Genomic DNA, 18,019 nt, shown 5'->3' with positions numbered 1-18,019 from the left:
AATAGGGCTTAGTTCATAGGAAATCCACAGAGAAGATGAATACTTACTATTATTATTGGTGGCAGTATTGCACCCACATTTTATATTTGCTGACCCGGGTTCAACAGTTATCCCAATGTGTGTGTGTGTACTGTGCTTAGTCACTCAGTCACGTCCGACTCTTTGCGACCCCTTGGACTATAGCCTCCCAGACTCCTCTGTCCATAGGGATTCTCCAGGCAAGAATACTGGAAAGTGAAAGTGAAGTTGCTTAGTCGTGTCCGACTCTTTGTGACCCCATGAACTGTAGCCTACCAGGCTCCTCCCTCCATGAGATTCTCCAGGCAAGAGTACTGGAGTGGGTTGCCATTTTCCTTCTCTAGCGGATCTTCCTGACCCAGGGATCGAACCCAGGTCTCCCGCATTCCAGGCAGATGCTTTAACCTCTGAGCCGCCAGGGAAGCCCCAAAAATACTGGAGTGGGTTGCAAAGCCCTCCTCAGGGGATTTTCCCAACCCAGGGATCAAACCCAGGTCTCCTGCATTGCAGGCAGATTCTTTACCATCTGAGCCACCAGGGAAGCCCCAAGATAATCAAATAAATATTACCAGTGGATTTTATCTTCAATGTTCAGGAATCTACTCTGTAGATCTGAGTGCTGCTAATATGTAGGTATATCCTACTGTGCTTAAGTATAAAGCTAAACATATAGCTATTACTCACAAGAACAATGAGACAAACAGGAGTTCACTTGAAAGAAAATCAATAGCTATTTGATTTTGTTGTGTGTTAGAAATAACCTTGCTGTGTTTAGAGCTCAAACATAGTAACAACAAAATTAGAAGACAACTGTGAATGGTTTGAAGCAGGTTAAATTCTTCCTTCTGTACCATGGCTACTACAAAGAGAACATTCCAATCTTTTTTTTTTTTTTTACATGTTACTGACTGAACTCCCTGGAATTATTTTTCCTGAGCTGGTCTCTCAGTTAGAGGACAGTAATTCATTCTCACAAAATGTGTTTTAATACACTTCCAGTTCTACCCAAAACGTGCAACTTGAAAATTATACAGGCACAGACATCATGGAATACACCATTATTTGTGGAAAGTTGGGGAAAACTGCCTGTTTTGTATCAGGTACTTACTACTTTTAAACATTTATCCTTGATATCACTGGATTTATTATTTTTTAAATTAATTTTTATTGACGTATAGTTGATTTACAATGTTGTGTTAGTTTCAGTTTGATCTGGTTTCTCTGCCTTTTCTAAATCCAGCTTGAACATATGGAAGTTCACGGTTCATGTGCTGTTGAAGCCTGGCTTGGAGAATTTTGAGCAATACTTTGCCAGAGTGTGAGATGACTGCAATTATGGGATAGTTTGAACATTCTTTGGCTTTGCCTTTCTTTGAGATTGGAATAAAAACTGACCTTTTCCAGTCCTGTGGCCATTGCTGAATTTTCCAAATTTGCTGGCATATTGAGTGCAGCACTTTCATGACATCATCTTTTAGGATTTGAAATAGCTCGACTAGAATTTCATCACCTCCACTAGCTTTGTTCATAGTGATGTTTCCTAAGGCCCACTTGACTTCACATTCCAGGATGTCTGGCTCTAAGTGAGTGATTATCACCATCTACCATCGTGATTATCTGGGTCGTGAAGATCTTTTTTGTATAGCTCGTCTGTGTATTCTTGCCACCTCTTCTTAATATCTTCTGCTTCTGTTAGGTCCCTACCATTTCTGTCCTTTATTGAGCCCATCTTTGCATGAAATGTTCCCTTAGTATCTCTAATTTTCTTGAAGAGCTCTCTAGTCTTTCCCATTCTAAAATAGACCCTTACTACTTAGAAAATCCCTGTTTGATATTGTATCATTTGATTTAAATGAAATTAAGTTCAAATTTTTAAATCATATGCTAATGTTAATATAGTTTCACACTAGGAGACTAAACTCTATTGATCTCTATACACAGGTCTTGGGAGGATATATCAACTGGATTTTTTTATATTCTGATACTTGAATTAGAGAAATATATTTCATATGATCTCTTGGTCTGTATTTACCAAGTGGGCTGTTGCTGAACTTAGCTTTTGTAACCCAGATAAAAGCATGTTTTTAAAGTCTATTTTTGAACCTTGGAACATCATTATTTGATGGCTAGATTCCAAATATGATTTCCCTACACATACAGAAATCTTCCCACACCCTATCTCTACTATAATTTCTGCTTCCCTGGTAGCTCAGATGGTTAAGAATCTGCCTGCAATGCAGGAGACCAGGGTTCAATCCCTGGGTCAGGAAGATCCCCTAGAGAAGGGAATGGCTACCGACTCCAGTTTTCATGCCTGGAGAATTCCATGTACAGAGGAGACTGATGGGCTACAGTCCAAGGGGTTGTAAAGAATTGGACACGACTGAGCAACTCACACTTTTATCACTTTCATTCTTATGTTACATGTCAATGTCAAGTGATTTTTTTACATTATATTGTTTGTTTTTAAGGATTTTGCTTGCTAATGAAATATATCTTAGAGCTTTTTTTTCATTATCTTAATTTTCCTTCAAGTCCTGACTCTTGGAAATATTTTCTGACTGCACAACACCAAAAACGAAAATGTCACCAAAATCTATTTACATGAACCAGAAATCCTTAAATGAACTGGATGTGTTCATAATGTAGGAACAGAGTGTTCCTGGCATTTGGTTAGAAAGATTAAATCAAATTAGCCTGGATAAGTCAACTGTTACAAGGACTGGAAATTGCTAAATTAAACGTTAACAAGAGTTACAAATGGTACTGTACCTACTTGGAAATGAATAAGGTTATTAAGGGGCTCAGAGAAGGTAAGTCAGATTTTAATATTTTTATTCAGTGAAGCAGAAAATGAAGTAAAAGTCTAACAAATTATTTTTGTAGCTGGTAAGGCTTAGAGAAAATAATTTTTAATTAGGTGAGAGAACAATTAAATGGACAAGAAGTTATTAAACAAAGAAACAAAAAGTGGCAACTCTAAAAACTGAGCTTAAACTTCTGTTGGCAAAAACCAAGATGCAAACTAACAGACAACAAAGATGGAAACTAACATGCACACAAGAGAGCATCCCCATGGCAGGGGCAACAATGAAGCACAGTGCAAAGTACCTGCCAATGCACAGTATAATATGCTGTCTAGGAAAGAGGGCATCACTATTGGAGAACTGTGAGGCTCATATACAGAATCACAGGTGAGAAAAATCAGACTCTTCTTGAACAGATACTGGAATACCTAGTATAAACCTTATTTTTATATATTCTGAGAAACTAGCAAACATTTAATATCACTTGTCAAGGAAAACTGGAACAGTAACATCTAACAGCTGCCCAAGTCATCACAACCTGTTCTCTTGAGTAAGACATGAGAGTATAGAGAGGCTAGGATAATAGGACTCCATGGGTGAGAATACGGGTGCTTGATTCTAGACTACCAGGGTCTGCAGCCTAGCTCAATTTTTCATTAATTATGGACAACCTCTATGATCCTGAGCTTATTGTTATGTAAATGGAATGAGGATGATGAAGTCTATCCCATTTGGTTATTGTGAAGAGTAAAGGGAGTTAAACAATCTAAAGCACTTAGAAACACCGCTGGAATAGTCTAAGTATCATTTATCCTTTCTTAACCTAGATAGCATATTCAAAAGCAGAGACATTACTTTGCCAACAAAGGTTCGTCTAGTCAAGGCTATGGTTTTTCCTGTGGTCATGTATGGATGTGAGAGTTGGGCTGTGAAGAAGGCTGAGCGCCAAAGAATTGATGCTTTTGAACTGTGGTGTTGGAGAAGACTCTTGCGAGTCCCTTGGACTGCAAGGAGATCCAACCAGTCCATTCTGAAGGAGATCAGCCCTGGGATTTCTTTGGAAGGAATGATGCTGAAGCTGAAACTCCAGTACTTTGGCCACTTCATGTGAAGAGTTGACTCATTGGAAAAGACTCTGATGCTGGGAGGGATTGGTGGCAGGAGGAGAAGGGGAGGACAGAGGATGAGATGGCTGGATGGCATCACTGACTCGATGGACGTGAGTCTCAGTGAACTCCGGGAGTTGGTAATGGACAGGGAGGCCTGGAGGGCTGTAATTCATGGGGTCACAAAGAGTCGGACATGACTGAGTGACTGATCTGATCTGAACATTTAAAAAAAAAAACCCTCACCCAAAGTGAATACTGTGTGTTAGTAAAAATACATACTCTGGTCAATGATCCTATTAATTGAGAGAAATTTCTAAGGTCCCTTGCACTCTGAAATGCTAGAAGCGTATACTTGTTAAAGAAAGAGATTCCTAGGGACTTCCCTAGCAGTCCTGTGGTTAAGATTGGACAGCTTCCACTGCAGAGGGTGAGGGTTTGACCTCTGGGCTTCCCTTGTAGCTAAGTTGGTAAAGAATCTGCCTGCAATGCAGGGGGCCTGGGTTCGATTCCTGGGTTCAGAAGATCACTTGGAGAAGGAAATGGCAATGCACTCCAGTATCCTTGCCTGGAAAAATGCGGTGGACAGAGGAGCCTGGTGGGGTACAGTCCATGGGGTTTGCAAGAGTCAGACACGACTTAGTGACTAAACCACAAGGAACTAAAGATTCCACATGCCTTGCAGTGAGGCCAAAAGAAGGCGGCAGGGGAGAGAGATTTCTAGACTGCAGAGGATAAGTTTGGTTTCTTAACATTTGGATACTGGTGTGTGTGTGTGTGTTTTATTGGAGAATAATTGCTTTACAACATTGTATTAGTTTCTCCTGTATAACCAAGTGAATCAGCTCTTTGTATACATATTATCTCCTAACTCTTAGGCCTCCCTCCCACCCCTCTAGGTCACCAAAGAGCACCAAGCGAAGCTCCCTGTGCAATACAGCAGCTTCCCACTAGCTAGCTATTTTACACAGGGTAGTTTAGATAACTTAGTTCTTATCTCTCAATTCATCCCACCCTCCCCTTCCTCCGCTATGTCCACATGTCCATTCTTTATGTCTACACCTTTATTCCTGTTCTACAAATAGGTTCATTGTGTACCATTTTTCTAGATTTCATGTGTCAATATACGATACTTTTCTGACTTATTAATACTTCTCTCTGTATGACAGACTCTACATCCATTTACATCTCTACAAATAACTCAATTTTGTTCCTTTTTATGGCTAATATTCCACTGAATATATCTACCACATCTTCTTTATCCATTCATCTGTCAATGGACATTTAGGTTTCTTCCAGGCAATGGCACCCCACTCCAGTACTCTTGCCTGGAAAATCCCATGGATGGAGGAGCCTGGTAGGCTGCAGTCCATGGGGTCGCTGAGGGTCGGACACGACTGAGCGACTTCACTTTCACTTTTCACTTTCATGCATTGGAGAAGGAAATGGCAACCCACTCCAGTGTTCTTGCCTGGAGAATCCCAGGGACGGGGGAGCCTGGTGGGCTGCCATCTCTGGGGTCGCACAGAGTCGGACATGACTGAAGCGACTTAGCAGCAGCAGCCCTATTGTAAACAGTGCTGCAGTGAACATTGGGGTGCATGTATTTTTTTGAATTATGGTTTTCTCAGGATATAAGCCTAGTAGTCGGATTACTGAGTCATAAAGTAATTCTATTTTTAGTTTTTTAAGGAAACTTCCTACTGTAATCAATAGTGGCTATATGAATTTATATTCCCATCATTTTCAATGAGGAAAACCTGAAAACATTTCCTCTAAGATCAAGAATAAGACATGGATGTCCACTCTTGCCATTGCTATTCAACATAGTTTTGGAAGTCCTAGCCATAGCAATTAGAGAAGAAAAAGAAGTAAAAGGAGTGCAAATTGGATACTGATATTTTGATTCCATGACATATCAACGTATTTCATGACTATAAGGGCTAACTGCTTACCATTCTTTTCTCTTTAACAACAACAAAAATGCGCCTGAAATACCATTATCTCCAAATAGTTACTCAGAATGTTTGTATCTCCTTACGTGCATCTATTCACACGAAAGGACAGCCATTTGTGATGACAATGATGAGGGATTCAGCCAGGTTTAAGTGGCTGCTCCACGGCTCTGTGTTTCCACCTTTACTACACCTGATCCTCACCTGGTGACTCAGTTCTATTAATAACAACTCACTCCCACCTTGTATCTACATGTCACTGGCCTCCAGCACCACCTCTCACACTTATAGAGCAATTACTATAGGTCAGGCACTGTTTTGTAAGTATTTTCCATCTGTTAATCCTTTAAATCAAACAACACCCCTCTGAGTGAAAACAATTATTACTCCCATTTTACTGATGAGGACACAGGAACAGAGAAGCTAAATTTTCTTAGTTTCACACCTGGTCAGTAGCAAAAGTGGGATTCAAACTTAACCCTACACTATACTTCCTGGGTATAGTTAAGACCCAGAACCTTGGTCCCCGCCCCTGAGTTACTCTTATATTAACAAATCTTACTTTAATATTTACCTAGTGCTTCATGGCTTTAAATGACTTCACCTCCATGATCTTATTTGTTCCTGGTGACCATTATGCAAGATAGGATAACTATGAGGAAACAGGCTCACAGAGAGCAAAAGTGTAAAGGAGGTAGTGACAGGTAGAACAGAGCTTAACCCTGCATCTTTGGCTACCAAAACCTGTTATTCCCATCACTTCCATTATTTTGTTCTGAAGGTTTAGAAAAAGAAGATACCTATGAGTTAGGGACTTTCTGGGGATGGATTTTCTGATGGAGCTAGAATATAACCAAGACTCTGAATTCAAGATGACTCTCGGGGAGGGGAAGATGAGAAAACACAGAATAAAAGGAAAAATAACAGAAAAAGGAGATGAGAAAGGATAGATATTAGCTAGATTATCATGAAAGAAATGAAAGAACTTGGTAGTGGTTTAGGTATTGAGAGTCAATGAGAAATTAGATGCAAAACTGATTTCAAGGTGTCAAACATGAGAAGCCAGGAGACCGTCAATGCCATTAACAGAAACATGGATTAAAGAGGAATTGGTTTCACATAAAAGTGAGTTTGGCTACAATCCTGAAGAACACTGAGTGACAGTTGGACTTGGATGTACAAGTGGGAAAATATGCAGTAGATAGAAAAACCTAGAAATGGATAACTTGGAGGCATCCACTTAGAGGTGATATTTAAAACTATGAATCGATAGAAGGCACAGGCCAAGAAAACAAGTAATTCATTATGGCCCAAATGCTAAACCTAGGGGGAAACCATCACTTAGGGAAGAGAAGAAGAAACAAGAGGGAAAGTGGTACAAAAGTAGCTGAAGAGATAGCATAGAATAACAGATATTAAGATTGGAAAAAATTCAAGAAGTAGGAAGTGACAATGAATGCCACATAAAGCAAAGGAGTCAAATGGAATGAGGATTCGAATAAGTATACGTCACAGCACTTATTACATTTATAATAAATTACTTGAGTAAATTGGCATCGTTCCTAACTAGAATAGAGGTACTTAAAGGCAAACTTTCAGTGTTTCCTACTGTAACTTCAGCACACAGTAGTGCCCATGTTTACATGTTACTAAATAAACAGTTACTGAATAGGGGAATCAATAGAAATATGAATGAACATAATTAGATTTCCTAAAAGCACCACAAATGACCCTTGGAAATACAGTGTCAATAAGCCAATGAAGATAGATGTCATGTCATAGGGCAATTTACAGAAAGTGGGATTTTAAAACAGAGAAAGTGGGTAGTATAATAATAGAGGCATATTTAATTAACCATTTCTTAGAGATGTGTTCTTGCTCAAATGATATAACAGATCAGGTGGACTTCCTACCCTAGGATACTATATATTTATCAGATTTTGTCCTTCTAACAGCTCTGCCTGACTTCCAGATGATCTTCAAGAACTTAAGGCAGTCACTATAGTTGCCAAGTCTACAAGTGATGGAAGTAAGGGGACCTACCTGCTTTACTAGTGCTATCTTGAGTAGAGTCAGAACTCCATGGATTAGGCATCAAGGAAGATGGTATAAAGCAGGGTAAAGAAACAGAAGTCAAGAAAATGATACTACCCACGGAAAGACATAGCCTGGAATGGACCCACATTTAAGACAAATTTCAAGTCCCTTGATGGGGTTTTCCTTTGTGGTCCAGTGGTAAAGAATCTGCCTACCAATGCAATGGACACAGGTTCGATAACTGGTCAGGGAAGATCCCACAGGCCACGGAGCAACTAAGCCCATGCACTACAACTACTGAGCCCATGCTTTAGAGCTCTGCAACAAGAGAAGCCTCACAATGAGAAGCCCGAGCAACACAACTAGAGAATAGACCCTGCTCGCTGCAACTAGAGAAAACCTTCATGCAGCAACGAAGATCCAGCACAGACAGAAATAAGTAAAAAGAAAAAAAGCGTTTCACGAAATCATTCAAAATATGTGGATGTGTGTGGGAGTAAATGGGTGAGAGTGAGTGCAAACACAAACAACATATGGGATATACAAAAACGTAGTTACAAGTAAATTCTAAATAGAAAGGATTATAGCTAAATGTTTACATATGCTGGCAAGATAGCCGTAACATATGTCATTGAGTAATAAGGCTTAGGTAAAACAAACTGCATGTTTCACAAACTCAAGTTGCACTTCCTTCTCTTAACATACAAAATGATTAGAAGAAAGTCATTTCAACAAAAATACTAGATGTGTCTCCAGAACACAAAGAAGTAAAAAGAACTATTTTATTATTGTATTCCCTAAATTATTAGAACACGTTGTCAAACTTGAATAAGTTGAATGACAGCACAGCTAATTACCACAGACTGGTAGAGCATTTCAGAAATCCTAAGTACATAGAATAAACATGATTTGACAACAAAAAGACATCTTCTTACTTTTTTCCTTATCTGTTTCCCAGATATTAGTTGCCCATATGTAAATACATATTTGTGTACATGTTTTTATGCACACAGGGATAGAGGGATCTGTTTAAGAATTTTAATGATGTCCAATTGAATGTCTTTATGCACTTAAGCCATAGGCTTTAAATTATAACAGTCTCGTGTTTAAGCTGTTATCTAAACAACATACAAACAGTGTATTATGAAGTGAAAACATTAAACACTCAGTGCCTATGCTTGAAAGACATTTTAAGGAGGCCAAAATTTAAGCAGTATTTAAAATATATCATCATATATAATATTTTCTAGTCATGACTTTGAATGCTTTAAATAGATACCTCCTTTGTTCTCCAAATACATACTCTGATATGTTGCAAAATGCAGTTTTGACTTAAATGAGGACGATGGTCTAGCTAATTAAAACAATCCATATTAAAGAGAAATATTTTAAACAGTCTTATGGACTCTGTGAGAGAGGGAGAGGGTGGGAAGATTTGGGAGAATGGCATTGAAACTTGTAAAATATCATGTATGAAACGAGTTGCCAGTCCAGGTTCGATGCACGATACTGGATGCTTGGGGCTGGTGCACTGGGACGACCCAGAGGGATGGAATGGGGAGGGAGTAGGGAGGAGGGTTCAGGATGGGGAACACATGTATACCTGTGGCGGATTCATTTTGATATTTGGCAAAACTAATACAATTATGTAAAGTTTAAAAATAAAATAAAATTAAAAAAAATAAAGAGAAATATTTTAAAACCTGATGCATCTCTCTAGTGTATTATATTCATATTCACAGTCAGTATCTCATCTTCCTGTGGTGTTAAAAACATCATATTCATATTGAACTTATTCCAAGGCTTTCAAACTTCAGCAATCATACTAAATATATATCCATACTAGATATGTCACCGTATCAAGAATAGGAGTGAAAGCAAAGAACAATTCAATGGTGCTAAATAAAATCTGACTTATCTAACAAAGAAAAGAAATTCAGAGCAAAAGGACTACTACTTTATACCTAGAGGTGTAATAGATTTGGCAAAGTGACACAGTACTTCTGCTATGAAATTGATTATGTCCTAGATACATAATTGCTCCTATGTTCAGTGGGATCTAGAGCAATGCTTCAATTTGTAGATTAAATTAAATGCTAATAACAAGAAGATACCTATATCTCCCTCCTCATTCCATCAAATTTACAGAGCAGCCCATTGGCCAAAATGCCCCTTCTTTATATATTCCTGTCTTTTTCCTTTTAACCAAATGGTGAGATTAGTCTTTCATTTCCTGAAACCAAACCCCACCTCACAAACACAAAATATAAAAATCAAGAAAGAAGATGTCATACTAAAGTCCACTAGACACAGTATTCTTACCTCAATCTGATGGATGGAACACTTTTGTAGGCTTACTTTTCTTTCAAACACACAAACTGTAGAATGCTGGACTACCTGACCCTCATGGAGTGCACGGAGCAGAAACTTGAAAAACTAGCCTCTTGTGTTCCCACGATCTATTTACACACTGAACACGCCCAGTAGCACAAAGTAATATTTATCTGTGGTGGACAGCTATTCCAAAGAAGCACGCATATCTCTACTTTAAAAAAAACGAATCAGCAGGGGAAAGGTAAGAGCTGTTTTAGCCTTTAAAGCACACTGACATGAGTTACTTTTTAAATCAATGTTTTCAAGATGATTTATTCATTGAATATTCTATTCCCCCAAACTCGTATTATTAAAGGACCTGGGGGAAAATGTATCTAATGATAACAGCCAACACATATCTGCCAGGTACTATTCCAAGTGCTTTATACATATCATTTCCTATAGTTTCCAAAACTTAAGAGGTATGAGCTATTATCCCCCTAATACAGATAAGGAAACTAAGAACTTTGCCCACAGTTACCCAATTAGTAAGTGGTACATCCAGAAGTTAAATCCAGGCATTCCAGCAACACAGATCATGTTTCTAACCATGAACCTGCCCTGTGTACGTATGACTTTTAGAAGGTAAACTGTAACAGGATGTGGCTGCTCAGCTGAACAGTAGATAATGAGTGAACTCTTCTTAGTACTTGTACTATGTTGGAGTAAGTGAAAATTTTGAAAGATTATTTCCCCAAGATGAGTATTCATTTATATTATCATAGCAGGCCTCTTTTTCTGTTTTTCTGCAATGGTCCTTCGAGGTTCTGGGAAATTAAAACAAACAAACAAATCACATGAGTCCAGCTTAAAGTGGCAGTAAAGTTATTAATTTAAGTCCAAAGACTAATACAGGAGAAGCCAATATAATACCTTTTTGTTTTAATTTAAATTTATTTATTTTAAAGGATAAATGCTTAATTCTGTTTTTCAGATTAGATCACTTCAGTTTAGTTGCTCAGTCGTGTCCGACTCTTTGCGACCCCATGGACTGCAGCACAACAGGCTTCCCTGTCCATCACCAACTCCTGGAGCTTGCTCAAATTCAAGTCCATTGAGTTCGTGATCCCATTCAACCACCTCATCCCCTGTCGTCCGCTTCTCCTCCTGCCTTCAATCTTTCCCAGCATCAGGGTCTTTTCCAATGAGTCAGCTCTTCGCATCAGGTGGCCAAAGTATTGGAGCTTCAGTTTCAGCATCAGTCCTTCCAATGAATATTCAGGACTGATTTCCTTTAGGATGGACTGGTTGGATCTCCTTGCAGTCCAAGGGACTCTCAAGAGCCTTCTCCAACACCATAGTTCAAAAGTATCAATTCAGATTAAATAATTCCTACTAATTTGTCTTCACATTCACTGATTCTTTCTTCAAGGTGATGTTGAGCCCATCTTTTATGTGTTTTATTTTGCTGATTGTAAGTTCTAAATTTTCATTTGGTTATTTACACTTTTCCATTGTCTGTTAAAATTCCTAATCTGTTCATTCATTAAGACCATATTTCCTTCATTCACTGAACATTTGTCTTTAGTTCTTTGACTATAGAATAATTGCTTTAAAGTCTTTGTCTATAAAATCCAACAACTGGCCATCTTGGGGCTTTTCTCTATTGACTTTTTCTTGACTATTTTCCTGTTTTCTCCATGCTGAATATTTTTACTGTATATTAAAAATATTGAGGAACGCTGGGTTCTGAAGAGTTGATGTTTGTTCTGTTTAGATCTTTTAGGAACGCTGGGTTCTGTAGAGTGTCGATGGTTTAACAGGTAGTTTGATACCTTGGATCTTATGCTTTATTAAAGTATGCAAAAAGCCTAAGTTGTTTCCTAAGCCCAGTTAATTTTGAGGAATCAACCTCAAAATTCTATCTCTTGTTGGGTTTTAGGATTGTTAAAGAATGAATCTACTGTAGGCCTTACAATGGGGCATAATCTTTACTCCTAAAGCTTCTGATGTTTCAGCTGGATACCCAACATATTAGGGAGGTATTATCAAGGACTCATTTCTTGTTTCCTGTATCTCCAACATTCCCCAGCATGGGTCAACTGGTAGTATCTCTGTTCCTCTCTTAACCCTGTACCCTCTGGTCAGTCTCAGTAGTCTTTCCCTATGACTATACAGCTCAGTCCTCAGCCAAAGACTCTTGGGAAACCTCCAAATGAACTTTTGAAGATCTTCCTTTACATAGCTCCCTCTTCTCTGATGTCTTGTCTTGCAAATTCCAGCTTCTTTAGCTTTACTGAAACTTGATTTCTACCTCATCAGCCCAGCAGTACCATTGTGTGTTGCCTAGAATCCAGCTTACTGTGCCATTGGAATGTTTTCCCCAGGCAGACAACTGGAGTGATGATTTAGCTACCTGTGTGCTTCCTTTAGGAGAAGGCAATGGCACCCCACTCCAGTACTCTTGCCTAGAAAATCCCATGGATGGAGGAGCCTGGTGCGCTGCAGTCCATGGGGTTGCTAGGAGTCAGACACGACTGAGCGACTTCACTTTCACTTTTCACTTTCCTGCATTGGAGAAGGAAATGGCAACCCACTCCAGTGTTCTTGCCTGGAGAATCCCAGGGATGGGGGAGCCTGATGGGCTGCCGTCTATGGGTCGCACAGAGTCAGACACAACTGACGTGACTTAGCAGCAGCAGCAGTGCTTCCTTTGTCTCTGGAATCACAACCTTGTGCTGCATGTTGTACAATGCTCAAAAACAGTCAGCTCACATATTCTGCCCAGTTCTGTTACTGTTTTTGGCAGAAGAGCTACTCTAGTGCCAGTTATTCCAGAGTAAAAGTCTCCCAGGGAGCTTCATCTCTGACAAAATTTAAATGGTAATAAGAGACCTATTTCTTCTGTTTCATCTTACACAATCTTGCACGACTTTCAGTTCAGTTCAGTTGCTCAGTCGTGTCCGACTCTTTGCGACCCCATGAACTGCAGCACGCCAGGCCTCCCTGTCCATCAACAACTCCCAGAGTTCACTCAAACTCATGTGCATCAAGTCAGCGATGCCACCCAGCCATCTCGTCCTCTGTTGTCCCCTTCTCCTCCTGCCCCCAATCGCTCCCAGCATCAGGGTCTTTTCCAATGAGTCAGCAATTCGCATGAGGTGGCCAAACTATTGGAGTTTCAGCTTCAGCTTCAGTCCTTCCAATGAACACCCAGGACTAGTCTCCTTTAGGATGGACTGGTTGGATCTCCTTGCAGTCCAAGGGACTCTCAAGAGTCTTCTCCAGCACCACAGTTCAAAAGCATCAATTCTTTGGCACTCAGCTTTCTTCACAGTCCAACTCTCATATCCATACATGACCACTGGAAAAACCATAGCCTTGACTAGACGGATCTTTGCTGGCAAAGTAATATCTCTGCTTTTTAATATGTTATCTAGGTTGGTCATAACTTTCCTTCCAAGGAGTAAGTGTCTTTTAATTTGCACAGCTTTACCCAACCTCAAAACATAATCATATGCATCATATGTCAGGAAGGTGGTGGGGAACAATCAATCAACTGGCTGCTACATCCTTTATCCTCACCGAGCATCTTAGTTTGTGTTCCCTTAGAAGCAGATGCTAAGACATGGATTCAAGTAAAAGTAGTTTGAGAGAAGTTTTAGTTACCTATGGCTTCTGAAACAATTTATCATAATCTTGGTGGCTTAAAACACACACACACAATCATTGTCTTACAGTCTAGAGGTCAAGAGTTTTGAAATTATTGTTACTGGGCTAAACTTGGGCACTGGCAGAGCCACACTCCCTCCAGAGGTTCTAGAGAATTTGTTTCTTTGCCTTTTCCAGCTCCTAGAGGTACATTCTTTGTCTATGGTCCATTCTACCATCTTCAAAGCTAATAGTATAGCATCTTGCTTCAGTAGTCACCATGCCTTATTCTATGTCAAAACTCTTCCTCAACCTTTTTCTTATAAGAACACTTGCAATTACACTAAGGGTCCATGCATAAAATCTAGGATATTCTCCTCCACTCAAAATCTTCCACTTAATCATATTTGCAGGAAAAAAAAAATATCTTTTGTCATAGAAGGTAATATTCACAGGTTTATGGGCTAGAACCTGGATATATTTTGGAATCACTATCCAGCCTACCTAAGTCCACACTCCGGCCCCTAGAGGTTCATGTCCACCCGCCCCCCACCCACATGCAAAATACATTCACCGAACACTTCAATCCCAAAAGTCTCAAACTATTTCAGAACAAACTCAAAGTGTAAAACCTCATCATCTTGATCAGGTATGAGTGAGATCCTCAGGCAAAATTCCTCTCCATCTACGGACTTGTGAAACTAGAAAATAAGTTATCTACTCTCAAAATTTGTAGTGGGACAGGCATAGTTATGGATATTCTCATTTCACAAGACCGAACAAGGAGAGTCACTAGCCCAAGCAAAATCAAAATCTAGCCAGGAAGTTACCTGAGGTTTCAAGGCCTGAAAATAATTCTTTATGGCTTGAAGTCCTTGGCCTGTGATTCAACCCTGTGGGACAAAGTCTTCACCCTAGGGCCTGTGGCTCTGACCTTTAGCTCATTTCAATACTACCAAACAATATTCTTGTATCTCTTCTTTGTATTCACTTTTCTTTTTTTAATGGTTTTAACATCTCCTGGTTCTCTCATGATTCAAGTAAAATCTTTCAACGTGTTCATTTCACATCTGCATTTACATGATTTATTTTGTTCTAAAAATCTCGGGTGCAGGAGGGCTGAGAGGAGCTACTCCACATTGATACCCCTTGTCCAAGGTAAGGAGCAGTGGCTGTGCTTTGCTGGAGCAGCCGTGAAGATATACCCCATATCCAAGGCAAGAGAAACCCAAGTAAGATGGTAGGTGTTAAGAGAGGCATCAGAGGGCAGACACACAAACTATAATAACAGAAAACTAGTCAATCTGATCACATGGACCACAGCTTTGTCTAACTCAATGCAACGAAGCCATGCCATGTGGGGCCACCCAAGATGGGCAGGTTAAGGTGGAGAGGTCTGACAGAATGTGGTCCACTGGAGTAGGGAATGGCAAACCACTTCAGTATTCTTGCCTTGAGAACCCCATGAACAGTATGAAAAGGCAAAATGATAGGATACTGAAAGAGGAACTCCCCAGGTCGGTAGGTGCCCAATATGCTACTGGAGATCAGTGGAGAAATAACTCCAGAAAGAATAAAGGGATGGAGCCAAAGCAAAAAACAATACCCAGTTGTGGATGTGACTGGTGATAGAAGCAAGGTCTGATGCTGTAAAGAGCAATATTGCATAGGAACCTGGAATGTTAGGTCCATGAATCAAGGCAAATTGGAAGTGGTCAAACAGGAGATGGCAAGAGTGAACGTCGACATTCTAGGAATCAGCAAACTAAAATGGACTGGAATGGGTGAATTTAACTCAGATGACCATTATATCTACTACTGTGGGCAGGAATCCCTTAGAAGAAATGGAGTAGCCATCATGGTCAACAAGAGAGTCCAAAATGCAGTACTTGGATGCAATCTCAAAAACGACAGAATGATCTCTGTTCGTTTCCAAGGCAAACCATTCAATACCACAGTAATCCAAGTCTATGCCCCAACCAGTAATGCTGAAGAAGCTGAGGTTGAATGGTTCTATGAAGACCTACAAGACCTTTTAGAACTAACACCCAAAAAAGAGGTCCTTTTCATTATAGGGGACTAGAATGCAAAAGTAGGAAGTCAAGAAACACCTGGGGTAACAGGCAAATTTAGCCTTGGAATATGGAATGAAGTAGGGCAAAGGCTAATCGAGTTTTGCCAACAGAACGCACTGGTCATAGAAAACACCTTCTTCCAACAACACAAGAGAAGACTCTACACATGGACATCACCAGATGGTCAACACCGAAATCAGATTGATTATATTCTTTGCAGCCAAAGATGGAGAAGCTCTATACAGTCAGCAAAAACAAGACTGGGAACTGACTGTGGCTCAGATCATGAGCTCCTTATTGCCAAATTCAGACTTAAATTGAAGACAGTAGGGAAAACCACGAGACCATTCAGGTATGACCTAAATCAAATCCCTCATGATTATACAGTGGAAGTAAGAAATAGATTTAAGGGACTATATCTGATAGATAGAGTGCCTGATGAACTATGGACGGAGGTTCGTGACATTGTACAGGAGACAGGGATCAAGACCATCCTCAAGGAAAAGAAATGCAAAAAAGCAAAATGGCTGTCTGGGGAGGCCTTACAAATAGCTGTGAAAAGGAGAGAAGTGAAAAGGAAAGGAGAAAAGGAAAGATATAAGCATCTGAATGCAGAGTTCCAAAGAATAGCAAGGAGAGATAAAAAAGCCTTCTCAGCAATCAATGCAAAGAAATAGAGGAAAACAACAGAATGGGAAAGACCAGAGATCTCTTCAAGAAAATTAGAGATACCAAGGGAACATTTCATGCAAAGATGGGCTCGATAAAGGACAGAAATGGTATGGACCTAACAGAAGCAAAAGATATTAAGAGGTGGCAGGAATATATAGAAAAGAACTGTACAAAAAAGATCTTCATGACCAAGATAATCACGATGGTGTGATCACTGACCTAGAGCCAGACATCCTGGAATGTGAAGTCAAGTGGGCCTTAGAAAGCATCACTACAAACAAAGCTAGTGGAGGTGATGGAATCCCAGTTGAGCTATTTCAAATCCTGAAAGATGATGCTGTGAAAGTGCTGCACTCAATATGCCAGCAAATTCGGAAAACTCAGCAGTGGCCACAGGACTGGAAAAGGTCAGTTTTCATTCCAATCCCAAAGAAAGGCAATGCCAAAGCATGCTCAAACTACTGCACAATTGCACTCATCTCTCACACTGGTAAAGTAATGCTCAAAATTCTCCAAGTCAGGCTTCAGCAATACGTGAACTGTGAACTTTCTAACGTTCAAGCTGGTTTTAGAAAAGGCAGAGGAACCAGAGATCAAATTGCCAACATCTGCTGGATCATGGGAAAAGCAAGAGAGTTCCAGAAAAACATCTATTTCTGCTTTATTGACTATGCCAAAGCCTTTGACTGTGTGGATCACAATAAACTGTGGAAAATTCTGAAAGAGATGTGAATGCCAGACCACCTGACCTGCCTCTTGAGCAACCTATATGCAGGTCAGGAAGCAACAATTAGAACTGGACATGGAACGACAGACTGGTTCCAAATAGGAAAGGAGTATGTCAAGGCTATATACTGTCACCCTGCTTATTTAACTTATATGCAGATTACATCATGAGAAACGCTGGGCTGGAAGAAGCACAAGCTGGAATCAAGATTGCCAGGAGAAATATCAATAACCTCAGATATGCAGATGACACCACCCTTATGGCAGAAAGTGAAGAGGAACTAAAAAGCCTCTTGATGAAAGTGAAAGAGGAGAGTGAAAAAGTTGGCTTAAAGCTCAACATTCAGAAAATGAAGATCATGGCATCTGGTCCCATCACTTCATGGGAATTAGACGGGGAAACAGTGGAAACAGTATCAGACTTTATTTTTTGGGCTCCAAAATCACTGCAGATGGTGATTGCAGCCATGAAATTAAAAGACGCTTACTCCTTGGAAGAAAAGTTATGACCAACGTAGATAGCATATTCAAAAGCAGAGGCATTATTTTGCCAACAAATGTCCATCTAGTCAAGGCTATGGTTTTTCCAGTGGTCATGTACGGATGTGAGAGTTGGACTGTGAAGAAAGCTGAGAGCCACAGAATTGATGCTTTTGAAC

At 39.9% G+C, this 18,019-nt stretch overlaps 1 protein-coding gene across 11 annotated transcripts in view; it reads right to left on the bottom strand.

The window, feature by feature from the left end:
* The window catches only part of SYTL5 (synaptotagmin like 5), a 259,990-nt gene that overhangs the window by 125,661 nt on the left and 116,310 nt on the right, over positions 1-18,019 (bottom strand). The window lies entirely within an intron of this gene.

The sequence above is a fragment of the Bubalus bubalis genome, chromosome X (genome assembly GCF_019923935.1).
Source record: "Bubalus bubalis isolate 160015118507 breed Murrah chromosome X, NDDB_SH_1, whole genome shotgun sequence".
NCBI classification, from domain to species: Eukaryota; Metazoa; Chordata; class Mammalia; order Artiodactyla; family Bovidae; genus Bubalus; species Bubalus bubalis.
This window is presented reverse-complemented; position numbering and strand designations above follow the sequence as displayed.